Source organism: Xiphophorus maculatus, chromosome 18 (genome assembly GCF_002775205.1).
Source record: "Xiphophorus maculatus strain JP 163 A chromosome 18, X_maculatus-5.0-male, whole genome shotgun sequence".
Taxonomy (NCBI): Eukaryota; Metazoa; Chordata; class Actinopteri; order Cyprinodontiformes; family Poeciliidae; genus Xiphophorus; species Xiphophorus maculatus.
The window spans coordinates 1,105,156-1,132,467 of NC_036460.1; the positions used below are offsets into that span (position 1 = coordinate 1,105,156).

General features: G+C 46.5%; 1 protein-coding gene across 1 annotated transcript in view; it reads right to left on the reverse strand.

The window, feature by feature from the left end:
* LOC102227827 (leucine-rich repeat and fibronectin type III domain-containing protein 1-like protein) overlaps positions 1-25,427 on the reverse strand; it is an 83,924-nt gene extending 58,497 nt beyond the window's left edge. Inside the window, exon 1 of the mRNA XM_023351045.1 lies at positions 25,113-25,427. The gene's annotated coding sequence lies outside the window, so the exon portion shown is untranslated. The remainder of the gene's footprint in view (positions 1-25,112) is intronic.
* Between the last annotated feature and the right edge of the window lie 1,885 nt (positions 25,428-27,312).

Sequence of the window (27,312 nt, forward strand, 5' to 3'; positions counted from 1 at the left end):
AGCCAGGACCTCTGTTTTCTGGGTCTGGTTAGTCTGCTGTTGACTTTCAGCCTGTAGAACGGCCTAGTCAAAGCTCAGGTCTGCCAGAATAGCTTCAGGCTCAGAGATTGGACTCACCTGGCCGTCATCCAGCCCAGAGGTCAACCCTTCCTGACCCCTGAAGCCAGAGCGCAGGAGGCCGGTTCACTGATTCTCATTTCTAACAGATCAGATCAAAAATGTTTTCTGCCGTTTTAAACCCGAAGCAGGGAGACGGAGGCAGACCAGGAAACACTGAAGTCTGTCAGCAAACACCTGGTGGAGCCGCATACCTGCTCAGCTCTTAGCCACAGCCGGAAACGACACCATGGAGGAGCAGTGTTGTGAAGGCTCTTAAAGAGACAGAGGCCGATTTCAAGGCATCACATATGGATGTGATAAGTCATGTTGGATATAAATGGTATTTTCATAACAGCTGAAGGGTTTGAGCTGTAAAACGGCTTTGTGGAAAACATGATGCCGGCCCTTTAAGACGAATGTCCAGTTGAGAAGACGCTGTTATGTTTTCTGAACGGAGGAAGGGAAATCTCTGGCAGTCCGAATCAAACCAAGCAGATGAAAACAAAAGCTTCACTCTGATAATCCGAACAGCGCGTCTCTCCTGAGTCTCCGGCAGAAGCAGCAGAGGAGGAGAGAGTTGATGCTGGGTGAAGATCTCTGAACCGTCTGAGTCATCCCAACACCGGCGCTCGTTCCACCTGCAGCCTCTTGCCAAACCGCAGACTCCTCCCTCAAGGAAACGCAGGAAGGAGAAGAGGAGTCTGACAAATGGATGTGAGTGAACACGGGCAGAACAGCAGAACAAATGACACAGATGAGTTTCCTGCACCGACACGCCGTTATCTGATAGATGACTAATAAACACGCAGAGGAGGAGGCGTGAGAGATGGAGTGTGATTAGAAGAGACAGTGGAAGCCGGCTGGGAGAACGAGCCATGCAAATGATGAGCAAAAATAGATCTGCTGCAGAGCTGCTCCCTGCATCCTGCTGCCCCCCCACAGCTGCTTTATTTGGCTCCGTTCGCCTCCTGCTGTGTGTCTTTCTCTCTGCTCAACTTCCTCCAGAGCAGATCTCATCAGACAGCAGAGACATCAGAAGCCCTCTCAGGCTGAAGACCGACTCCTTGAGCTGTGAAAGCCGACCAGACACTCTGACCTCCAGAAAGCATCGCTAACGTCTCACACTGGACCAGAGCTTAGCAACGCCTCAGCTAAACCTCAGGGGCAACACAACCCACTCTGGGAAGGACCCCCTCTGATCCACAGAAGCCCCAACCCACCAGGACCGGTCCCATGTCTGCTGTGACAGAGGCAAAGCAAGCTCCTCAATGCTGAAACGAGGCGTCCTCGGCCAGGACCGGCTCTGTCCTCACAGCGTCTTCATCGTCTCGTCACAGAGAGCTGTTGTCATGGAAACACGGACACCGTCAACCCCTCATCCTGCGTCGACCGGATCCTTCAGATCCAGCCCGGTCGACAGTGAGGAGAGGAGCTTGGTTCAGGCCGTGCCTCTGCAGCAGAACACCAAGCTCAGGGTTCCGGTCGGTTCAGTCCAGAGGATTTTAGGACCTGCAGCAGATCTGATGCGATACCATCAGAGAGGTTCTGCTGGGTCAGCATCTGGAGGAGAGATGGAGTTCTGGTTGAACATCTACAGGCTGAGGAGATCAGAACCAGACTGCTGACTCCCTGGACCTCCACAGGTTTTGAGGCTTTTCATGAAACCTGATCGGACCCCGGATGGTGGAAACGTTTCTGTGCTGCAGCTTTGGGTCCCACATCCTTTACATTCCAGCCTGGCATCACCACTGACCGTCTGAGCCAGACATGGACCAATACTTTAACTACACCGCTTCACAGACCAGCAGAGAGTTGGACCCTGACCCCCAAAGACCGACTAGGACTCCGGGCCAGAGGAGGGGAAGGTTAATGCTCCTGTATTGAGGCGGTTCCATCTGATTTCCCAAAAGTTGCTAAATGGGCTAATGGCATGCAGAGCAGGAAGTTTTAATGCTGATGACTGGAGTTTAGTTTCAACTTTGAGCAAAGAAGCAAACAGGAGAAGTGCTGATGCAAGAATGTATTAGCATTGGGCTAAAAGACTTTAATGCCCTACACCTACACACACAAGGTCTGTATTTCCACACATATTGGGACTTTGTATTTACTTTCATTCATCTAATAAATCCATTTACTAACCCTGACATTTTCCCTGGCCCAAACTATAACCAGTCTGTTCCAAACCCAAGCCTTAATCAGAACCTAATTCTTACCATACCTCTAAGTCTGACCTCTGACCCCTGGTTAACACAGGGTTTCCCCCAGTGTATTATAGGCCTGGCGGGCCGCCAGGCTTTATGTGCTGCTGGCGCCTCTGAGCGTTGGCCGTTTCACGCACGCTGTCGTGGCTTGGTCTCTGAAGTTGACCTTGGCATAGATCGCTCATATTGGACCACCTTTATGGACATTTGTATCAACCTCTGTGAGGATCCATGTTTCTTTGTAAAATTCATCAAGGTACGAGTCAAATTTTAATCCACCACGTTTGATCTGCTCGCGCAGCTCGATGTGAACCGTAAATGTTCACATGTACAGAGTTTCCCCCAGTAAACCTGCTGAGCCCGGCGGTCGGGGTGCCGAGGCGTCCACCGTGTTTTTATATTAAAAGATGTTGAGTTGACAGGAAATGTCAAGGAAGTCAGGAAGCTGCTGCACGGAGATCAGAACAACTCGTACCATAAAGCTCAGGCAGCCAGAACAGTTTCTGTGGCGCTTATTAAAAACTCAATAAACACAAAATTGAGGAGCTACTAATGTCGCATAAATTAATCTCCCATTTGTCTGTCTGCATCCAGCAGCAGATATGGGCCGTGCAGCGGGTCTAGCTCATCATGCAGGGCCGGTCCAAGGCTGTACGAGGCCTGGAGCAGAATCTGACTTGGGGGCCCCTAAATCAAATTCTTTCATTTTTTCTGGTAAAAATGAAAACAGAGTCATAACTCTTGCTGCTCAGAACATCAGCACCACTAGCAGCATTTCACTATGGATTTAGTGAAATCTGGGAGAGGGGCCTAGTTTAACTGACCGAGGAGTCAAAAGTAATAGCAGTTTACTAAGATTTATTTATGAACAGCTAAAACTCAAAGATTAAACTGAGAGCATCAGATTGTTGCTATGGTAACAAAACAATTTAATTGAAGGTTGTTCTTTGCACTTTTACAAAGTAAACTCACCAGCTCCTTAAAATCTTGAATTTAAATGTTAGACAATTTAAACTCTTATCTAAGCTGAAATCATTAAATCAAATTTAACTGCATTGATATTCTCTTAGTTTGTTTATGCCTGGGGCCGGCTCTAAATGTGACCAGTATCACATCGTGTTTTTAGATTCAGAAGTGCAAATAGTTATTTATTCTAATTGTATTTTTTGACTTGTTGTTTTTAGGGTTTCTATAGTTGTGGGTTTAAATGTTTCCCAGGAACATAATTACTCAGTAATATTTTACGTTTCCTGTCAACTTAACATCTTTTAATACAAAAACATGGCGGACGCCTCGGCGCCCTGACCGCCGGGCTCAGCAGGTTTACTGGGGGAAACCCTGTAAACATGACAGAAACTGTCCTGAATAATGTAGCTAAACACACAAACACACACACACACACACACACGCACACACACACACACACACACACACACACACACACACACACACACTGGGAATGGTCAAGGATAAACTGATTAGAACAACATCTCTGCTGTCCAAACAAGTAAATAAACCGACAGGAGAAAAGTGGAAGGAAACAAAATGGCCACTGAGCCGACAGGAGCAATCTGACCTCTGACCTCTGACCTCAGTGGAGCAGCAGGCCAGGCCTTGTTCTTGAAGGAAGCTGAAGATGAAACGACTCCTGGTGTTTTTGTTCACATCACCAAACTAGAACACTTCACTGTGGGGTCATCTTCACACACACTGTACAATAATAACCATAACCTGTTTTCACTGGAACATTTCATATCAGCTCCACATTCTGCAAAACGCCTTTGGACAGTTCATAACCTTGCTAATAAAATGCTAGCTATGTTAGTGTTTGGTCACATGGCTGCGTTATCAGAGTTCACCTGCACTGTGATTGGTCCTTATGAAGCATCGTTACTTGAACTAACCCATCCCTCAGGGACAAACGTTTCTATTCTCCATGTCTGAATCGGTTTTCCTCCTTAGACTTAGACTTAGACTTAGACTGACTTTATTATCATTTTGCATGCACAGGGTGAATACAGAACCAAATTTCGTTGCATACGGCTCAGGACAATGTTTTGGGCTTCCAATGTTGTGAGGTTACTCCAGAATAAAATAAAATACAGTACAAAATATGAATAAAAATCTAAATATAAAATATAAAGTGCAGGAATGACAGTAAAATAGAAGTTATTTAGCTCTGTACATGTGCAAGGTATAAAGTGGAGACCAGATTTTGAGTGCAGTCCAGTTAAGAGTTCAGCAGTCTGATGGCAAGTGGGAAAAAGCTGTTTCAGAACCTGGTGGACCTGCACCGGATGCTGCAGAACCTCTTTCCAGAGGGCAGCAGGGAGAACAGTCCATGGTGGGGGTGTGAGGGGTCACTGTCGATGTTTCGGCCTCGGGACACACAGCGCTGGGATGAAATGTCCTGAATGGAGGGAAGGGGGGCCCCGATGATCCTCTCTGCTGTCCGCACCACTCTCCTCACGTTCTTCCAGTAGGAGGCGCTGCAGCCTCCACACCACACAGAGAGGCAGCTGGTCAGAATGCTCTCTATGGTGCTTCTGTAGAACGTCTTGAGGATGGGCGGGGGCAGGTGTGCTCTTCTCATCCTCCGCAGGAAATACAAGCGTTTCTGTGCCCTCTTGACCAGAGATGTGGTGTTCACAGTCCAGGTGAGGTCGTTAGTGATGTGCACCCCCAGGAATTTGGTGCTGCTGACCACCTCCACAGCCGAGCTGTTGATGAGCAGTGGAGCGTGGCTGGACCGGTTCTTCCTGAAGTCGACGATCATCTCCTTCGTCTTGTCAACGTTCAGGATCAGACTGTTGTCTCTGCACCAGTCCACCAGCTGCTCCACCTCCTCTCTGTAGTCCAGGTCGTTGTCGTCTCTGATGAGGCCCACCACCGTTGTGTCGTCCGCGAACTTCACGATGTGGTTGGTGGCGAACCTGGGGGCGCAGTCGTGTGTCATCAGAGTGAACAGCAGAGGGCTCAGGACGCAGCCCTGAGGGGAGCCTGTGCTGAGGGTGATGACATCGGAGGTGTGTTGTCCGATCCGGACTGACTGAGGTCTGTCGGTGAGGAAGTCTAGCAGCCAGTTGCGCAGGGGGGTGCTGAAGCCCAGGTGTCCCAGTTTTCCTGCCAGATGCTGTGGGATGATTGTGTTGAACGCTGAGCTGAAGTCCAGGAACAACATCCGCACATGAGTGTTCTTCTCCTCCAGGTGAGCCAGGCTCAGGTGTAGGGCGGAGGAGATAGCGTCCTCAGTGGAGCGGTTTCGGCGGTAGGCAAACTGGAACGGGTCGAATGTGGAGGGGAGTCTGGAGACGATGTGTTCTTTTACCAGCCTTTCAAAGCACTTCATCATGATGGGAGTCAGTGCCACAGGCCGGTAATCGTTGAAAGAGGTGACTTGAGGTTTCTTTGGCACCGGAATGATGGAGGCAGTTTTGAGACAGGCTGGCACTGTGGCTTGGTCCAGTGAGGTGTTAAAAATGTCTGTTAGGACACCAGCCAGCTGACCTGCGCATTCCCTGAACACCTGCCCAGGTATGTTGTCGGGGCCTGGGGCCTTCCGTGGGTTGACTCTTTTCAGAGTCTTCAACACATCGGCTGTGTCCAGGCAGAGTGCCTCCTCTTCCTGGTGGGGAACAGTTTTCTTTGCCGGAGTACTGTTCAGTGCCTCGAACCTCCCAAAGAAGTTATTGAGTCCATTTAGAAAGTCAGCATCAATTTCACCCACTGGGGGGGAGGATGGATTGTAATCTGTGATCGCCTTTATGCCTTGCCACATACTTCTGGTGTTGCTGTTGCTCCTCAACCCCAGCTGAATATTTCATAAAACTGGAGGCTAACTTTCCAGGTTTTATTTATTTTAAGATTCATAGCAAACAGTGTTTGGTTGGAGGTCTCTTTTAAACTTCAAAATAAGAGCATGAAACTCTTACACAGCCCAGCATAAGGGACTGTCTTTCATGAATGACGAGGCTGATCCAGGGAGTAGACAGGCCCGGAGACAGACAGAGGTTTGGACCTTCGGTTAGCGAAGCGGTCCTGAAACTGGAACCTCAACACTGCTGATTACAGCTCTGCAGGTAAAGACGGAAACAGAGTCCAGCTTGTGTTTGCTCCATTTTCCAGAGATGCAGATGTATTTTTACCCCTGCAGAGAGCCGAATGAACCTCCAGCCCACGCTGCCAACCCAACTGCCTCTGCATCAAACACCGTCCCACTCATCCTCTCAGACACCGGGAGTCCACCGTCCTCATGTCCCAGTCAGGACACTGACAACACGCTGCACAATGTCCCACAGCGGACGTCCGGCCGGCTCACCCGAGTCCACCGAGTGTCACATCATGGTAGTGGTGTGTTGGCCTGTGTGTGTGTAGTCAGGGCTAAGTGTGTTTTGGAAGCACTCATGCATGAATCCATGTGTCTTTGTTTTCTGTGCTGAATGTTCCTTCTTTTCACCATGAATCATTCAGCAGAGCCCTGCATTTCCTTCAGGGTTTCCATCATTATCAGCGTTTCCAACAATGGTAAATATCTCTTCCTGTACGCCGCAACGTGAAGCACATGTACGTTGCTTTGTGTGATAAACTGAGTGGAGACCAGATCTCAGCTTCAACCACAAACACAAAGACTCGTTTCCACCATTTCCAGTGTTTCCAGTGATTTCCCCCATGGTAAATATCTCATGTTGTCTTCCTCTGCTCTGCAACGTGAAGCTGAAATGGAAATAATAGAAACTATGGCCAACTGCAGGTAAAAGCATGAAGTGGCGTGTAAATTGGAGCAACGCACCTTCCAGTTTGAACTTCTGTCCAGGGGAGGGCTGACCGTCTGGACTACAGACTGATGAACATAATGTCTTTATCTGGCGGCCCTACGCTGTCATAATTTAACAAAAAAATTACTTTTATTGACTCCACAGGCCATTGGTTGATTTTATTGACGGACATTGGGCTTATCCAATGAAACCCCTCCTTGGCCCGCCCCTCCCCTCTGAGGTTATAAATGGCGCCATTTCAGCTAACGGTTAGCTGCTAGCCGGAGTCCGAGAAAATGAGCGGATACGAGACGGGCGGGCCAGAAAAACTACAACAATAGCTAAAAAGCGCGTAAACCCATTCAGAAAAATGTGTCAAACTATCCGATATGTTAATTACTACACTAACTTTGACCATTGGAGAGATTCAGGAGCAGAGAAGGAGGGAGAATGAACTATTCTGGGGATTTATTATCATCTGAGGAGGACGATGAGAAAGACGTGACCAGGAACAGATTGAGGAAGAGTTCAGATTAGCTGCTGCTGCCCGGTAAGAAGGAGTGGAAATGTTCTTGAAGAGGGAGTGTTTCATGCAGGTGTGTAGGGATGTGTGTGTGTGTGTGTGTGAGAGAGAGAGTCTGGGAAGCTAAAACTAAGCTAGCAGGAAGTCAAAAAAACCTGGGATAACACAGGAATGATGACGGCCGTGGCATTAATAATGAACAGTAATAAGAATAATTGTGAATTTCAATAGAAAACGTAATAAGTAAGGGAAAACAAATAAAACAGTTAGAAAACAGCTATCGATAACATTTAAAAATGTTTAAAAAATGACTAGAAACATTTAATAAATACTATCGGGGGGAGTTGTTGCCAAAATGTGGAAATGTTCAACTTAGGAAATGACTGCAAGAATGTTAGGGCTTAAAGTTTACTGTTAGTAGTTACTGCATTAAGGTGTCCAAGCTTTATGTTAAATTAGTCTAAGTACATCTGTATGGTAAACTTATTGTCAGTAAATCGGTTTTCATGGAGTTAAGAATAAATCATATATTTGATATGATTTGCTTGTACTGGTGGGGTCTGGAATCAAAACAGGTGAAATATTTTCTTTGTCAGCCACTGTGGCTGGTGGAGAAAATGTTTCATTTCCAGCCCTGGTTTCCACCATTTCCAGTGTTTCTTGTGGTGTTTCCCAACCCTGGACCTCACTGCCCTGCACGCTTCAGTCCAGCTCATTTCCACCGATGGCTGATGAACAGGCGTTAGCTGAAGTCCAGTCATCTGAATCAGGCGTATTAAAGCAGAAACATCTCAAACACTCTGGTAGTGAAGCACAAACTGATTCTGTGGAGAAAACTGAGACTGAGTGATCCCAGGATGACCTCCAGGTCCTGGCGGTTCTGATGCAGAACGCTTTGGTCGACTCCAGAGAACTACTGCTGGTCAGAAGGGGAGCAGAAGTCCTGACACCCATCTGAATGCTGCCAGAACTCTTAAAGAACGACCACAAGTTCCAGTCCGAACGCTTGAACTGAACCAGAACCTTCTCCCTGACTTGCTGCTGGGTTCCTGGTGTCGCTCTCCAAGGTTTTCTAAAGAACCGCTCAGACCAGAACCAGAACCAGAACTGCTGCAGTGGTACAGAGAATACCTGGTGCATCAGTGAAGTGTTTCCTGGAACCTCCTTGCTGCGCTCTGATTGGTTCAGATTTTCTACCTGAGAACCAATTGGAGCTGCTTCATCTGCATCTCTTCCACTTCCTGTGAATCGGGTCCAGACAGAAGAGTTCCTGCAGGAAGCCCAGTGGACCTCTGCTCCAGATGCCAGCAGACCCAGAGCAGACTCAGGTGGACCAGAACCAGAACCTGAACCACTGAGAACCAGAACCTGCGGCAGGAACGGCTCGTCCTAACCCTAACTCTGGATCACTTCAGAGTTAAGGACGGTGGGATTTTTTCTGTCTTTCTCTATTTTTCTACTTCCAAACTGAACGAGGATGTCTCTGTTCAACACAGAGAACCTTAACAAGCTTCTGCAGAGATTTGAAGTGGTAAAAATGAAGATTCGCCGATTGGAGGAGAAAATCCAGGTTAACACAGGATCTGGAAATGAAAAACCCGACCAGTGACTCAAACAACAGAGAGTCTAACAGAAGAGCTTCCAGGCAATTCCCCTCCCTGGAACAACCTGGAATTAAGATGAAAAATAAATCCGATGAGACGCCGAACAGCCGGGACCCCTGATGGCCGCTCTTCAACACAACACCAAGGAGAAACAACAAGCAGCTGGAGGATTCTTCAGCCACCCAACCAACCACTGATCAACCGTTACACATCCCATCATGTCTCCCACTGGAAACCAGTAAACTCTGCTGGAAACCAGAACCACGAGGCCTAACCCCACACCACCACTTCCTGAAGTGAGGTAGAAAGCTAAAAGCAAGCCAAAGGTTTGGTTCAAGGAAATCGATGTCACAGCGTTATCCACTGATCAGATCAATATTGGGAATCTACCCATAACCACTGCAGATGATGCTTCACCAAACAAAAGTCAGAAATTCAGAAAATTCACTAATCATCTTGTAAACACAGTCATGAATGACAAACTGCCTCTTAGAGGCCCGGTGCCGACAGCTGCATATAAAGTGACTGTTTATGATCAATAGCTGGGTTAGAGAGCTCTGATAGGTCAGCCATGCTGCTGCGGGAGCCTCACCGTTTCTACAAACCAGATGGAGTCGGTCTTAAGAAATACGGCACAGAGCACCGACTGCAAACACAGGAACCATGTCCAGTTCTACGTCACATGGTTCTACACCAACAGGTTCTACACCACCCAGTTCTACGTCACGTGGTTCTATACCGCCCAAAAAGCTCGTGTTTTCATTCTACTCCCCATTTTCACAGTCTCTTTGCAGGAAAATATTTCCTCCTAATGTTTGTAAACATCATAAATGAAGACATTTTTCTAATGAAGGCGAATGTTCCCAGCCTGCCTCCGGCTCCATGTGGCTAATTACCAGAGCTAACAATGAGCATGTGGCTAATTAAAATACCTGCTACACATGGCTGCCCTCGGCTGCAGCCTCCTGGGAGGAAAAGGTCAGAGGTCGTCTCCATCGAGGGTTCGGTCTCGCTGGATGCGTTACGATCAGACGGTCGGCTGTTGGACTCCGCCGTCCCCTCAGAACCAGCTCTGGGCCGAGGTTTGCAGGCTAACAGGCTACCCGGAATCTCACCAACCGCTCAGAACCGCCGGGTTTATTCTGCTGGATGAGGAAAATCTTTTAACGGCCATGATGATCCATTAATTAAATCAACCTTTAGTTAGCAGACGGTGCTCCAGATCACACCCTTACTGATCCAGTTCCAGTTTCACTCAGTACCGTAGATGTGTTTGCAGTTTGAAGTATCGCATTAGAAACAGTCGATGAAATCGGCAGAATTCAAAGTAACTTTCTCAGTTTGCCAAAAATATATTCTGCTCACATGAGGAGGTTTTGACTTTCCAGAAAGAGTGGATGAGCTAAAGACTTTCACAGAATAAGTCCTGATATACAGTCTCCTCCGCCTCACCAGACTCTGACTGGGACGTGTTTGCAAACTCTACTTCCTGTTTCCTCCAGCCTTGCCAAGCATCAACATGATGAAGGGAGGCTTTGAGGAGCCTGGTCGGTTCGTTCCAGACCAACAGACGGAAACGCACAGATCTCTTCCTCCTGATGAGGCCACAGTCGCCTGCCGCTCCAACCGAATGGCCAACGAAACGCTGCATGTAGGATAACAAAGACAAAGGAAGCTGAAAAATATTCAACTTTTGTCACTGCGCTGGATGAACCCTGAGAAAGGTTTTGCTCATCTCTCCCCGAGTATCGAGGGGAAAGCATGAAGCTCAGACCAACGACCATCTCGGCCTCTCAGAGGTCGCTAAGGTCAGCAGGTCACAGGTTAAACAGACGCCTAGACCTCGTCCGGCTGCTGGAGGACTCTGAGGAGTCCATGAACACCAACAGAACCAGGAAGCCAAACCCGGCAGCAGAACCAGCATCATCATCAGTGAGGATGACTACTGGAGATACTGGAGGGTTAAAGTCATCAAGCTATTCATTTAGAAATGTCACAGTTAGCAGCTAAACGTTTCATTAGCAGCTAAATGTTTCATTAGCAGCTAAATTAAGCTACTTGCAGGTTATCTGCAAGTGAATTAGCATATTAGCTAAATATTTAGTTCAGAGCTAAGTATTAGCTAACATGCAAATTCACCTGCTGAAAACTGGAAGTGGACTACCAAAATAAAAGCTGGGTGAGTCCTTTATGTCTCCTATCATCCATAACTGCAGGTTAATGATCTGCATGAATCCTGACGGTCAGAAATCACAGGAAGTGGAGGAAAGGTTGGAGTTTCAGGACGATTCCCTTCTGCAGGAAAACCAGAACCAGAACCAGAACCCACCTCCATTTACTGCATTACAGGGGGGGCAAGAGAGAGAGTTCACCTGGAGGGCGAGAGAAGGTGAAGGAGTGTGAGGATAAAGAGATGAAGAGGCTGAGAAGTCTTCCTCATTAAACATCTCAGAGTCTCTTTCCAACTTCAAGTTGCTTCAGAGGGACAAGAGGACAGTTGGTTCTGTTTGTCAACAGTCAGTGTTCTGCAAAACTCTGGTTCAGGTCAGGGGTCAAAGGTCGACTCCTGGATTGGAGGGATGATGGATTTTTCTCTCCTTTGGTCAATCGTCCGTTGCTGCAACCTGCTGGTTGCCCGCAGAGGGGATTGCTGCAACCTGCTGGTCTTCAGTAGACTGACATGTAGTCAGCTGGAGAGCTGGGCTCACCTTTGACCCTGTTAGGATGACCTTTGAGCTTTAAGGATCATTTCTGTCATGGCGGCGTTTCCTGGCAACACGATGCCATTCAGGGCTTCACCATGAAAATATTCAGCATGAATCATTTCTTCACTTCCAGAGCTGAATTATTCAAGGTCGCATACAGATGCTGCTCAGCACCACAGACACACACACACACACACACACACACACACACACACACACACACACACACACACACACACACACACACACACACACACACACACACACACACACACACACACACACACACACACGCCCAGAGGTTCACTAAATTACTGCCATTAAACTCCAATGTCCAGCAATCTGAGTTGCTGTGGAAACTTTTCTGTTTTCCAGCTGCTGCAGGTTTTCAACCAGACGGACAAAAGTCCTCTAAGAGACAGTCTGCAGCTGCAGTGAAGGACAGCATGTCCCTCTGTGTCCCTCTGTGTCCCCCTGTGTCCCCCACTCTGGGTCCAGATGATCCAGGATCAGATTTCATGCAGATTCTCGTCAGTGATCTAATGAAGCTGAAGACAGTCAGACGTTTCAGCTCAGTTCTTCATGAATGAAACATGTTGCTGCTAAATATTTTGCAGCTCTATTAAATATAGATCTATAGACAAATGTTCAGTAAAATAGTCGTCATGTATCCTGGAACAAGCTGACAGAGGAAATGTTCTGACTTCACCCAATCCACATTTAACTGAAAAGCTTCAGAATAAAAATGACGTTTTCAACATTTCTGTGAAATATTTTCTCACGGATGATGATGATGATGATGATGATGACGACATCAGATGCTGAAGGACTGGAAACATCTGGAGGCAGAAAACCTCCATCATTCATGGAGCTTCTTACTGTGGTGTTGACGTTAGCGTTAGCTGCTACATGAATAGCATCAAGATGCTGTTTTAGGGTAGCATGGCTTCACTGACAGGCTAACTGCTTTTAGCACAACAGTCTTGTCCAGCATCAAATTGTTTAGAAATTAGCCAAGAAGTCGCTAGTTGCTAAAGTTAGCTGATGTAGCTCTGCGTATCAGAAATGCGCAAAAAACAAAGGTTCCACTTAAAGCAAATCTTGGCACATTCAAATCCACATAATTAATTCAACTTAATTACATATATATAATTTAAACTGGGACCTGATTGATGGGAGAAAACCAGAAACATTGTTGTGACTCATCAGATTTCATCCTGGATGCTCACTTCCCGTTCCGTCCTGCTGGAGGCGTTGGCTCCAGAAACATGTCCCACATCCGGCGGCTCCTCTGGAGCAAAAGAGCTCAACATGGAACTGCTCTGCTCAAAACTATCGATCTGTGTCAGCCATCTGGCTCCGTCTGGCAGGACTAACAACAACACGCCTCACTGGTTGTGCTGGAGGAGCGCCGTGCTCCTGCAGCAGAGCAAAGGTCAAGGAGAAAAGGATGTGAGGGAGCAGAGACCAGGAGGCAGAGCTGCAGGTTTGGTGTTGCTGTAATGTAATGCCACTAATCTCTGCTGCTGAAAATTGAATTATTAAACGTCGCAGCCGGATTGTCGCTCTTGCTGCTCCATTGTGTTTCAGCCTGACTCAGATTCCCGACCAGCCGGGATTACATCGGATTAATGCAGGTTAGTTCTTCATGCAGCTGCCTGTTGCTTCTGATTATTGAGTTTTTATACACACACACACACGCACACACACACACACACACACACACACCCAGTGTAGATCACAAATATTTTTGAGAAATTACACTTTTCACGACAAAATGTTTCATGTCATTTATCTACTGAGAAGGTTTTTATTTAAACCAACCTGTGCTCTGATCTATAGAACATTTTCTATCTGATAAATATATATCAATTAATATATCAATTATTCTGTCAATTAATCAAGTAATCTCATAAAAAAATTGATAAATAAAATATGGGTAAAAACTGCCATAACAGTTATATTAATACTGTAGTACTTGTATTCATGTGCTTATAGACACATAACCTGCATCTTAACTCGAGTCGAGCAAATCTCAGTCTCGTTGTAATCTGTTGATGACAATGACAATAAATCTGATCTTATGCCTCCATCGTGTCCCATGCTAGCTAGGCCCATCTGAGTGGAAGCTGGTTACTGTGAGCCACCTGGTGGAGGGAAGTCTACATGCAGCGGTTCTGTGTTCTTGATGCTCGCTGACTCTGGTCAAAGTTCGTCTGCATCGGCGTTAGAGCGCGGAACCGGCCAGCTCTTCTCCATTCATCCCCTCCATAACAATATCAACATCCGCTCAATTTGTTCTATTTGCTCATTCCTAACAATTTTCTGTAGTTTAGAAAATTAACGTGTAACAATAATAGTTCACTTTTTAAGTTAACCTGGACAAAAGTAACAAAGATCTGAAATTATATTAAACTTAATAAAGCAGAAAGTGTCTCCCAACTTTATCTTATGTTTTCATCTTCAGTCAGTTTAGTAGATGAACTCTCACTTTGCCCAGATATTTATAGTTTTTGTTTTTCATGTTAGCATCAGGATTTGATTCCTCCGCCACAGAGACATTCGCCTCCATGTGTCCTCACCGGGATGGAGGTACCTTTATTTTACGTTTTCTCTGTAAAGCTACACTTAGCATCAGCTACAGCCGCCCGCTGTGCTCCGTCTATCCGCCCCACCTGTATAGACCCACCTACCGCTCACCTGAGCCGGCAGCAGGCAGCGGCTCTGCAGGAACAGGCTGTGTTGTTCCCAGCATTTTAAGGAGGCATATTGGTCCCCGAAGAACAAAACCTCTGTCAATGAAATCTCCCAGGACTGAACTTGACCCAGCATTGGTCACAGGCGGAAGACCAATAATGTCCTGGCCGGTGTTCTGTTTATCTGTGCTACCCATCAATCTGTCCTACCATCGATGCTACGTCACAATCTGCTGACTCAGCAGATTTCTTATAAATATGTCCTACCTGTGGAAGTTTTGTTTCATGTGTTTCAGTTCATTGAAGATCACGGTAAGTTTTATTTCATTTATTTTGTACCGGGCTTTCATTAAGCTGCTGTATTACTTCCTGGTTTTAGTTTACATGACAGCAGCTTGTAAATTTATTTAGTTTGCCGTCTGCAAAGTTGTTACTGTAAACAAGTCATTGCTAATCAGGACAAAATACTTTGTTTTGTGGCTATTTTGTCCCTATATTTTAAAATGTCAGTTTAATTACAATCATTTTTTTTTTTATTAACCTCACTAAATAGATGTTGGTAGCGATTCTATGTGGGACTGAAGCTGTAATAGCCGTGTAATATTAATCATATATCGTTTCAGTGACCTGTGCAGTTCGGTGACACAAAGATTGGCACACAATGGATCTGTTTAACGGTCTGTTTAATTTAATTCCAATAAAAACTTGTCTCCCCAGTTTTGTTCTTACAAACACCTTTGGAATTAAAATATTTTTAAAAATGTAGAATATTCTAATAAAAGGATTAGTGCATACATCTGCAATAGCTTTTCATTTTAAACAGGTAGGATATTCAGATGAAGGAAGTGATCTTCTATTTCATTTCTCCGATGTTTGACTATTAAACTAATGAAACGTAATCTAGATCAGAGGAACATTTCCAGAGAAAATACTGAACAACAACTACAGCAGCTCATTGAACGGATCATTTATTCCTAAATAGGCTTTTCAAAAAATTCTGAGTTTAATGCAGTTTGGATTCCTCTGATGTGGAGGAACAGCAGCCAGAACCAGATAGCCCCGCCCTCCTGAGTCTCTAGCCCCGCCCTCCTGAGTCTTTAGCCCCGCCCTCCTCATGGCGCAGGCTGACACCTCGGGCCTCTGAAGCTGCCATCGATCCTCCAGGCTGCAAACAGCTGACGGTGTGTTGGGGACGTCAGCGTGGCGCTAACAGCCGAGCCGCCGCCGCCGCCGATGTTTTACTGAGACCCGGCTGATCGATCTCACACCTTCCCAGCACTGAGCAACCTGTTGCTGCAGCTAAAAACCTCTCAGCTCTCACTCAGGCAACCGGCTTCTGCTGACTCGGCAACATCTCCGCCTCATTGATCAGCAGCAGATTGAAAAGCTTTTCACAGAAAATGTCCATGAAGCCGTGGAAACGTTGTGATGTCACAGACGGAAGAGTTTGCTAGCCAAGCTGCTGCAGGAACAAACGTCTGAAAGTTTTCACTGGATTCTCTAAAACATCTGAACACCTTTAGAACGTCTGGAGTTTTGCTGCTGGTTTTCCTCAAGTAGAAACTTTTTATCTACTTTGAATAATTACCAGAACAAAAAATGGAAATGATTTTTTGCAAAGTGTTTTGAGACATTAGTTGTAAATTGGCGCTATGTAAATAAACTGAATGTCTTCATAAGGTAGAAGAGCAGAGAAATCCTGATTTACATTTTGAGCCTTTTGATTGGCTGCAGCAACAGTCGGCCAATCGGACGTGACGCTTTGACTAACGCTCCCTTAAACATTCAGAAATTCATCCAATCAGATTCAAGAGAGAAGAATTGGTTCGTTTAAACTAGAGGTTAGAGAAAAACAACTAAACTAAAGTAATTAGTGCTGAAATTCACTCTGAGGCTCAGGTGACGATCGATCCTCATTATTTTCAGAGAAATTAAGAATAAAGGTTTTTATTTCCATCCAGGCATTAATATTTCAGACCAGCATCTGAACGACAGAAGATATGAGACGGCTGGAAGGAAATTCATGAGGGAATATGATAAGAAATCTAAACAGATTTCTAAAACTTTTTCCTAAGACAAAATGTGAATTTACTGAAAGTAAAGGTCAACAGGTCGTCCAGCAACTGCCAGCCTTCGCTCCAGGCTCCAGCTTTCTGAAGTAAAGGCTGGAAGCATGAAGCCTCTTCAGCGCTTCTAAAACATCGGTGTTGTTGCAGAGGCGGGAAGGCAGGAAGGTGGGAAGGCAGGAAGGTGGGAAGGCAGGAAGGTGGGAAAGAGGGAAGGCAGGAAGGTGGGAAGGAGGGAAGGCAGGAAGGTGGGAAGGCAGGAAGGAGGGAAGGCAGGAAGTTGGGAAAGAGGGAAGGCAGGAAGGTGGGAAGGCAGGAAGGTGGGAAAGAGGGAAGGCAGGAAGGTGGGAAGGAGGGAAGGCAGGAAGGTGGGAAGGCAGGAAGGAGGGAAGGCAGGAAGTTGGGAAAGAGGGAAGGCAGGAAGGAGGGAAGGCAGGAAGTTGGGAAGGAGGGAAGGCAGGAAGGTGGGAAGGCAGGAAGGTGGGAAAGAGGGAAGGCAGGAAGGTGGGAAGGCAGGAAGGAGGGAAGGCAGGACGTTGGGAAAGAGGGAAGGCAGGAAGGAGGGAAGGCAGGAAGGTGGGAAGGAGGGAAGGCAGGAAGGTGGGAAGGCAGGAAGGAGGGAAGGCAGGAAGTTGGGAAAGAGGGAAGGCAGGAAGGAGGGAAGGCAGGAAGGTGGGAAGGAGGGAAGGCAGGAAGGTGGGAAGGCAGGAAGGAGGGAAGGCAGGAAGGTGGGAAGGCAGGAAGGAGGGAAAGAGGGAAGGCAGGAAGGTGGGAAGGCGCTCCTGTCCAGCGGAGTGAAGTAGGCAGGAACAGAACATCTCCACGTCGGCCGCTGGCCTCCCTGCAGCCGTCGCTTTAAACGCTCTGTGATGCTTAAACCATCATGGAACATTTTCTGTGATGAAAAATTCTCCAGTCATTAAACTGGAACACAGTGGAAACGGACAGGAGGAAAACCTGCCGGAATTCATCTGAGGAGATTAACGGAGCGTTTCTAATCTTCCACTCATGCAGCCTCCAAGGCCTCCTGCTCTTCCTCTCCCCACAAACATCACTGCATCATCATCGTCATCATCAGTGAATGTAGCATGTTCTGTGTCTGCAGACTGACCTCCGGTACTAATGTCTTATTTCCCTTTTTAAGCTTTGGCCTGAAGTTCTGCTTCTCCATTTCTATCAACTTTTCATGGATCATGAAGGTGGATCCTCCATCAAGACCGATCCAGAACCGCTGGATGGATTGGATGGATCACTGATGGACCAATCAGGATGGGTAAACATCGAGTCACAGATTCCTCTTGGAAGAATCCTCCAGAAGGAGCCAGAACCAGAAGCCAACCTTCGTTCTGCTCCTCCCTCCTTCCAGCCAGGATTCACCAGCTGAGCGTCTCCAGGACCATCATCTGTCAGATTTGGAGGAAATGTTTGGTTCTGTGATGGACAGAACTCAGCAGATGGAGACTCAGCAGAGAATCGTGCAGCGTGATGAAAGCTTACATGAGCGTTCAATCTTAGCTAAAAGGACGGCACTAAACTGCTCCGAAGGCGTTTGGAGGCAGCGTCAGCAGCTGACGGCTCCCTCAGTTTGTGCTCCATTTCCTACACAAACACAGAAAACAGAAAGAGTCCAGAGCAAAGAGTCCAGAACAGGTCAAGAGTTCAGAGTTTGGCAGCGTTAAATGGCTCCTTGTCTTGTGACTGAAATAGTTCAGACATTCATCCCAAAATAACTGGAGTAAAAATATAGAAAGTTTTTATCAAAGTTATCAGAACCAGTTATGACAAAAGAATTCACACAGTTACTGAACCGTAAATAAACTGACCAGTACCAAGGCCACGCCCACTGTCGATGCCACGCCCCCATTGAAGCCACGCCCACACCATCTGTCGATGTTTAACCGTCCAGGACTCTCTAGGTTCCAAGGCTAATGACGAAGGATGTGTGAAGATGAGTCCGGGTCTAGAACCTGATCCTGCAGCATCTGTTTGGTCCATCTGTCAGCAGAACCGGGCCAAGATCCGTCCTGCCTCTGATCCAGATTGGCCCGTTCTGTCTGCTCTCTGCTCCTGATTTTTACTTCATCTTTTTATTCCAAACTGATTTTCTGCTGTCCTCCATGTCCTCAGGTCAGGCTTCACTTCAGCGTCCATCGTTCTTCCTGTCTCCTTCCAGCCACCATGGTGCTGGTTTCAGCAGAGGTCAAAGGTCAGCTGGCTGCAGTGGCTCCCCTGATGCTGTTGATGCTACAGCCTGCATGATGCTGCAGCAGGAATCCCAGGTTTCCCCAGAAGTCGTGTTTGTGGCACGCGGCGACTCGTCGTGTTTCTGAGTTAGAAAATGTTTAAAGTTTTCAGGAAATGTGAAAATATCTTTTGATCATTTTGTTTTTTAAGATCAATACCTGAGCACCAAAAATAAAGTCTGACAAAATGCAAAGATAAAAGAAAATCTTGAATAGATAAACAATGATCAGCCTGGTGGCTGCCAGGCTTCATCATCATCATCTTCATCATCATCACCTCTCATGGAGGAGCGAGAAAGCAGCGTTTGGCGATGAAGGCCGACCGTCAGGACATTCTTCCTGTAGATGGTGCTGACGGAGCGGTTGCCATGGTTTCTGTTCTGGTCTACGGCCTGAGCTGATGAAGGTCAGAACCGTTTCCAGCAGCGATGGACTCCATGAAGCTGCTGCAGCAAAGCAGCATGATGCTGCCACCACCGTGTTTCATGCCTCTACAGCTCCCTCTGGTTCCGGTTCTGGTTCATCAGACCAGAGCACAACGGATCCTCTGAAGAGCCGCTGAAACACCGACCGATGTGACCCTGTGACCCCTTGACCCTGAGAGCAGCTGTGACCTCTGTGTGATCCGTCTCTCTGCACTGCAGACTCTGTCCAGGTGCCTATCACCGTCACCGTGGCGATAGGCTGAGAGGAAAGTCGTTACAAGTTTAAATGCAGCATCATAAACTCTGGATGATCGGATTCATTCAGCAGCAAAACAACATCAGCTCTGACTGAATCAGGATTTAACTAGGACACATCCAGAGAACGTTGCACTCAGCTGTTCACACAGGAACCTTCTGCAGCACAAACAGCAAAGCTGGTTTCTACTGGACCGACAGCAACAGACACACAGAGACCTGCGACACTGAGCAGCACAAAATAACTTCCAAAGTAAAAATAGATTATTGATCAATGTGAGAGGTTTTAGTGCAGCACGCAAAGGTTTTGAAATGAAAAGGAGTCGGGGTCAGAGAGCTGGATCATAACATCCTGATTATTCCGGCGCCATCTTCTTCGCTGCTGTGTGTTGGGGAAGCAGCATCAGAGCCAGCGACTCTAATAGACTGGAGAAAATCATCAGGAAAGCTGGCTCTGTACTGGGACTAAGGCTGGAGTCCCTGGAAACTGTGGTGGAGAGGAGGACACTGAAGAAGGTTCTGTCTATGATGGACAATAAACAGCCCCCTCTCCACCACATAGTGGACAGACAGCGGAGCACCTTCTCACATAGGCTGCTCCAGCTCCGCTGTCGTAGGGACAGATACAGGAAATCCTTCCTGCCACATGCCATCTCACTGTACAATAAAAGCTAAATCATTGTTCTGCACTAATCAGTACAATTTGCACAACTGTACTGTGGCACACTGCTGTACATATATTTACATATACATATCTGCATTTTTTTGAATCCTTGCAAGGACTGCTCTAAGCTGCTTTTATATTGACAGCATGTTATATTTTATTTTTATTTTGTCTACAATTGCTACTCAGTGGTGGATGTTGTGTGTCTTGTCTCTATGCTGCTGTAACTGCGGAATAATTTCCCTGCTGGGATGAATAAAGTAATTCTATTCTATTCTATTCTATTCTATTCTATTCTATTCTATTCTATTCATCATTCAAATGTTAAAATGAGTCACCAGAAACTCTGCAGGTAAAAAAACGTTTTAATGGACAAACTGACCGTCCTGCAGGTGATTTCATTCTGTCTCCAGAGGCATCAGAGCCTCACTCACCTGGGAGGCAACTTCACCTTAGAACCACAACCAGAACCAGCCACCCTGGACTGATAATCACCAGAATATCGGAGCTGCATTTGAACGCAGCACCATCTGTCAGGATCTGTGTTTTTCTATGTTTATTTTGAGTTTCTGTGTCCTTGAGTCTCTTCGTTGTCCTGTCCTCCCCTTGATTGTTCCCAGGTGTGTCTCGTCTCCCTGATTACCCCCAGTGTATTTAGTGTCACCTGTGTGTCTGTTCTTTGTCGGGTCCTCGTCAATGTTACGTCAATGTCCAGTCTAGCGGTCCTCAGTGTTTCCGTGTGCCTGCTACTCGTTGTTTGGACTGTGCTTCATCATTAAAACATAATTTTTCATCTTACCTGGGTCCGCTGCGTCTACCTCACCACCTCAACACACCGCATTTCATGACACCATCAGAGCGCTGTCTGTCCTGAAGCATTGTGGGAAACATTTAGCCCAACCAGGTTAAAATCGTCCAGAACCAGAAATAAACGGCTGGATGGAAACTCAATGCAACCAGCAACCAGACACTGATCAGGCACAACATTATGACCACCGGCTGTCCCTCAGGCTGGACAGCACAGAGTCCAATAAAACCACCATGAAGCCGGTCTGATACATCGACTCGTCACCACGGAGACCAACAGGAAGAGGAAGAGCTTTCCTAAACATTTCCATTCTGTAACTCCAGAGGAATCATTGCTGTCAGTGGACAGCAGATTAGATCTGATCGCACCGTCTAATGACCCGGACTAACACACACACACACACACGCACACACACACACACACACCCCGAAAGAGAGACACACACAGAGAGACACAGTTCATTATAGCAAACATGACATTCAGACTTTGAGGAGTAGGATATATGTGTGTGCGTGTGTGATCAGCCCACTAAACAACCTCTCCATCTCTCCATAGTGAAGTTTCTCCATCGTCTCCTGGGATCGTCCAGCAGACGAGTTTCTGATGCTCTTCATCGTCTCCTCCTCTTCCTCATAATAGTAATAATAATAACTCAACCTGAGAGTCTAACCCACTGATGGGACATGATGGTCATAATGAACACTGGGAACACTGGGAACAACCCTTGTGTAAAGAGAAACTCACTGCACCAACATATTTCATGTTTTACTGAACCAGAAGCTTCTCCAGGGTGGGGGTCGCCCCCCTTACTGCCCCTGAAGCTGCCACAGGCTGGGGCAAAACAGGCTGCTGGTCAGTTCATCAGCTGATCAGCAAGACTCGATAATCCACTAATTATTCTGGATAATCCACTAATCATTCTGGATAATCCACTAATTATTCTGGATAATCCACTAATTATTCTGGATAATCCACTAATCATTCTGGATAATCCACTAATTATTCTGGATAATCCACTAATCATTCTGGATAATCCACTAATTATTCTGGATAATCCACTAATTATTCTGGATAATCCACTAATTATTCTGGATAATCCACTAATTATTCTGGATAATCCACTAATTATTCTCAATAATCCACTAATTATTCTGGATAATCTACTAATCATTCTGGATAATCCACTAATTATTCTGGATAATCCACTAATTATTCTGGATAATCCACTAATTATTCTCAATAATTCACTAATTATTCTCAATAATCCACTAATCATTCTGGATAATCCACTAATTATTCTCAATAATTCACTAATTATTCTCAATAATCCACTAATTATTCTGGATAATCTACTAATCATTCTGGATAATCCACTAATTATTCTGGATAATCCACTAATTATTCTGGATAATCCACTAATCATTCTGGATAATCCACTAATTATTCTGGATAATCCACTAATTATTCTGGATAATCCACTAATCATTCTGGATAATCCACTAATTATTCTCAATAATTCACTAATTATTCTCAATAATTCACTAATTATTCTCAATAATCCACTAATTATTCTCAATAATCCACTAATTATTCTCAATAATTCACTAATTATTCTCAATAATCCACTAATTATTCTCAATAATCCACTAATTATTCTCAATAATCCACTAATTATTCTGGATAATCCACTAATTATTCTGGATAATCTACTAATCATTCTGGATAATCCACTAATTATTCTGGATAATCCACTAATCATTCTGGATAATCCACTAATTATTCTCAATAATCCACTAATTATTCTCAATAATCCACTAATTATTCTCAATAATCCACTAATTATTCTCAATAATCCACTAATCATTCTGGATAATCCACTAATTATTCTGGATAATCCACTAATTATTCTCAATAATCCACTAATTATTCTCAATAATCCACTAATTATTCTCAATAATCCACTAATTATTCTCAATAATCCACTAATTATTCTCAATAATCCACTAATCATTCTGGATAATCCACTAATTATTCTGGATAATCCACTAATTATTCTCAATAATCCACTAATTATTCTCAATAATCCACTAATTATTCTCAATAATCCACTAATTATTCTCAATAATCCACTAATTATTCTCAATAATCCACTAATTATTCTCAATAATCCACTAATTATTCTCAATAATCCACTAATTATTCTGGATTCTTGTGGTTGTTTGCTCAGTCCATCTAGAATGTGGTTCTAGAATGTGGTTCTAGAATGGCCTCCATCAGTACTGAAGCAGCTTTCATTGCAGCGAAGCAGAAAATTTCTGCTGCCGCTTTAAGCCGTCATGTCACTGCAGCTCCATCCAATCACTCAGAACCGGGTCCGATCGGGTCCAACCGGAAGCAACAGGTTCTGGAGACAACAGCGCTTTCTGAAGACAAACCCGGAACCAGAACCAGGAGGGGCGCCAGCAGCAAGTACGTTTGTTTTGTTCTTCCATACTTTGTCTTCTTGCTGTAAAATCAATTCAATAATTCAGAATCTGGGCCTTGGTTCCGATTACCGGCCGGGTTTGGGTCTGTCATTATGTTTGCTAAGGACAATGCAGCAAAGAATCGGCTCCGATAGAGAGCAGCAGCCATACTTAGTGAGGTGAGGCGGGGTCAGGGGGCGGAGCCTGCATGGACAGATGAACCAGAGCAGAACCATGTGGGAGATTAAACATCAGATTAATTCTTCTTAGAGACAGGAAGCTGAGTTTCCACCTGACTTTCTATACGATCAGAACCAACAGAACCAGGTCCACCAACATGCAGTCAGTCAGAGCCCAACCAGCTGTTTGGACCACACACACACACACACACACACACACCTGAATTCAACATGGAAGCAGAGTGGAGGTTGAGCGCAGCACCGACTCCATCAGCCTGGTGAACAGAAACTTGCTGCTTCTGGACAATCATAGAGCTACAAACACAAGATCTGCAGATCAGGAGAAAGTTGGAGGAGAAATGTTCATGAAAATGTTTTAAATTCATTTTGCTGTGATGCAGCTTCAGCTCTTCACCTTGTTCATGTTTGAAGCATGTCTGCATTTTATCCAGCTTCCTGTGGTACCGAACAGAACCAGCAGTGGAGTCAGGACATAATATCCTCCCAGATGGGTTTCTGAGATTAGAGCTGATGAGGCAGTGTGTGTCTGAGGGGATTTCTGTGTGTGTGTGTGTGTGAGAGAGAGAGCAGGAGGAGGGAGAGAGAAATGCACAGTCTGTTATGTTAACAACTGAAAGTCCTAATCTAGAATCTGATCCCTTCTTTCTTCCTGTTTCATTTAGAAATTGTGCTCTAGAAGCTGCAACAAATGAAGAAAACATGAAATTAGTTCTAAATCTGTGGCCTGACTAACCAGAGCTGGTTCCTCTGTGGCCGCCAGAGTCTGAACCCAGAACCCGGATCAGGTGGTCAGTGTGCAGCCCGCGGGTCCAGCGGCCTGCAGTGACGTAACATCCGGTCGGTTCTCTAACGATGTTTGCTTTTGTTTTGCCTTTTCTGAAACTGTTTGATTTTTATTCTTAACACGGAATGAAAGGGTTCGGGTTCGGGATGAAAGCTTTCATTCCTGCTGAAACTCTTCATCAACTCCTCCTCTTCCTCCTCCTGCTGCGCGCGAACGGACGGCTGCGTGCACGCGCACATGCACTGCGGACACATTCCCCGATGACTACTACACCTCCACTACAACCAATCAGAACACCGAACCAGTGAAGAGATGTCAGTCAGCCGAACCGCTGCGGATCTGACCAGAACCATTTGGACCCAGAGAAACTGCGCGTGCGCAGAGCGAGCAGCCCAGTCCTGAGCGGTGAAGGCTCCTCAGCCTCATCAGATTACAATGATTCATTTCCTGGGAACCAAAATAAAACTGTTGGCCCCACAGCCGGAAACACACACACACACACACACACACACACACACACACACACACACACACACACACACACACACACACACACACACACACACACACACACACACACACACACACACACACACACACTGCATTAATAACAACCTCACCGTCATGGATCTCCAGCTCCTCTTCCTCCTCCTCTTCCTCCCGGATGAACTGATGAGAGTTGAATGACAAGCCGGCGCCCCCGGAGATCAGCAGCTTTTCCAACTCCCCCCTCTCCCCCCACTTCCACGTCCACAGAGGACAGATTCCTCGGCTGATGTTCTAGGAATGAAAAGGCAGAAGCGCGTGCGTGTGTGACGTGCACTGCTAAGAAAGGAACCTCGGAGATCAGGTGCAGCTGTTCAGGTCAGAGGAAGGCATTCCCACTGATCCACGGACAAAAGAATGCGTGGAAAATTCCAAACGGCTCTTCCCAGTTAGGCCCCCCCCCCCCGCCCTCCTCCACGCGTGGAAACGCCGAGTCCCCGAGGACAGATCCACGGCGGTGGAGCCGGGCTCCAGCAGCTGAATCCCGGGGAGTGTCCTTGAGCCGAGCCGCTCTCCGCTGCCCGGGTCTCCCTGCAGACCCACCGGCCCGCTGTGAAGACAAACCCAGAACCAGAACCAGGTTCTGGAGCTGAGCAGGACTTCGGTCCTGGCTCGGTGCGCGCTGCTCCACAGGGACGGGAAGCGGCTCCTCCGGTTCGGGCGGTGTCCGGCTCCCCGCTCCGCAGCTTTTCGCATCCAGTCCCGTTAATCCGCTCCGCGCTGCAGTGGCTGCAGCTGATGCAGCGAAGCTGCAGCAACTTTCCCCCGCAGCCAGAGACGCAGCCCCGGCTCGGCGGAGCCGCCGCGCCGTCACAGCTCGGGATGATCCGGCTCCGAGCTCCGCGGCGTCACACTCCCATCACTCCACCATCCACGCAGTAATATCCAGCCTTCCTCCCACGCGGGCTTTTCCACGGACATCCAAAGTTAGAATCTGAGCCTGGAATCCTGCGCTGTTCCCGCCGGATGGAGGCGGCTGCGGGCGGCGGAGGGAAGGACACACCCATCCAGCTCCATCTGTCCGGGAGGAGGGACCAGCTCCTCCGCGGGAGATGAGGACTGATCTGCAGTCAGCCACAGCGCAGCTCCGATTCCAACAGAACATCTGAAAAGTGTGGCGGGTTACTGCAGTCAGCCACAGCGCAGCTCCAACAGAACATCTGAAAAGTGTGGCGGGCTACTGCAGTCAGCATCTACAGAATGAACATGTTTCACATCCTTCTTTGCTAAAAGCTCAGACTGCCTCCATGAACATCAGTTCTCCACCCATTCTCAGCTGGACATAGGTCTGGACTTTGACTAGGCCATTCTACCATCAGGGTGCTGGTCCTGCTGAAAGGAGCCTCAAGTGTTTGACAGCTTTTCTTCCAGAATTATCCTGATTTATTGAGCTAAAGGTCAGTTCACAGTAAAACCCAGAGTCGCCTCCAGAACTCCTGGCAGCAGCAGGTCGGGTCAGAACCAGGTCAAAGCGCAGTCAGCAAATCACCGTCAGGAGGGATTTTTAATAAAAAAGCTAATTAAAAACCATGAAGGGTTTCTTCCTGACCGATCACAGGAAGGTCCAACATAGAAGGACAGAACCAGTGGATTCCAGATTACTGGTGACTGATCAGAACCAGGAGGAACCAGAACACATCCAGCAGTGATGCACGACCCAAATAGCAGAGAAAACAGCAACAGTGAAACCCAAACAGCAGCAGCACTGACCTAGTTAAAGCAAGAGATGCAGAACAACCAGCCACAAAGGAGAAAGTGAGAAAAATAAAGAGCAGCTTCAGAGACCGACCAGAACCGCTCACAGCCGGGCCAATCTGGGTCGCAGCAGAACCACCTGGTTCTGATGAAGGCGGGGCTTAACATCTCTTCCTGTTTACACAGCCGACCTTACAAGGTGTTAAACTAGGAGGGAGCTGGGACCAGTGGCTGCTCTTCACCACAGAGGGGCTTTGGGGGCACCGGGCCCCCAAAGCCCCCCAGCCAAACATGGCTCCTCAGAATCTCTCTGATCTGCGTCTTTAGGACGACAGGCACAGGAAGTTAGCATCACTAGCTGCTCACAGTGACACCATTAATCACTTATTCATCATATTCATTGATTCACTCATTGAACAATCAGTTGGGAAAATAGTCAAACTAAACAGTTTGGGGAATTTAAAAAATCATTTTCAGTTACAACAACAAGTGAAAATTATTATTATGATTAGAAATCTATCATGATTAATAATAACCGATAGAATAAACGCCCTGCAGAAAGCAGCAACATGAACACAG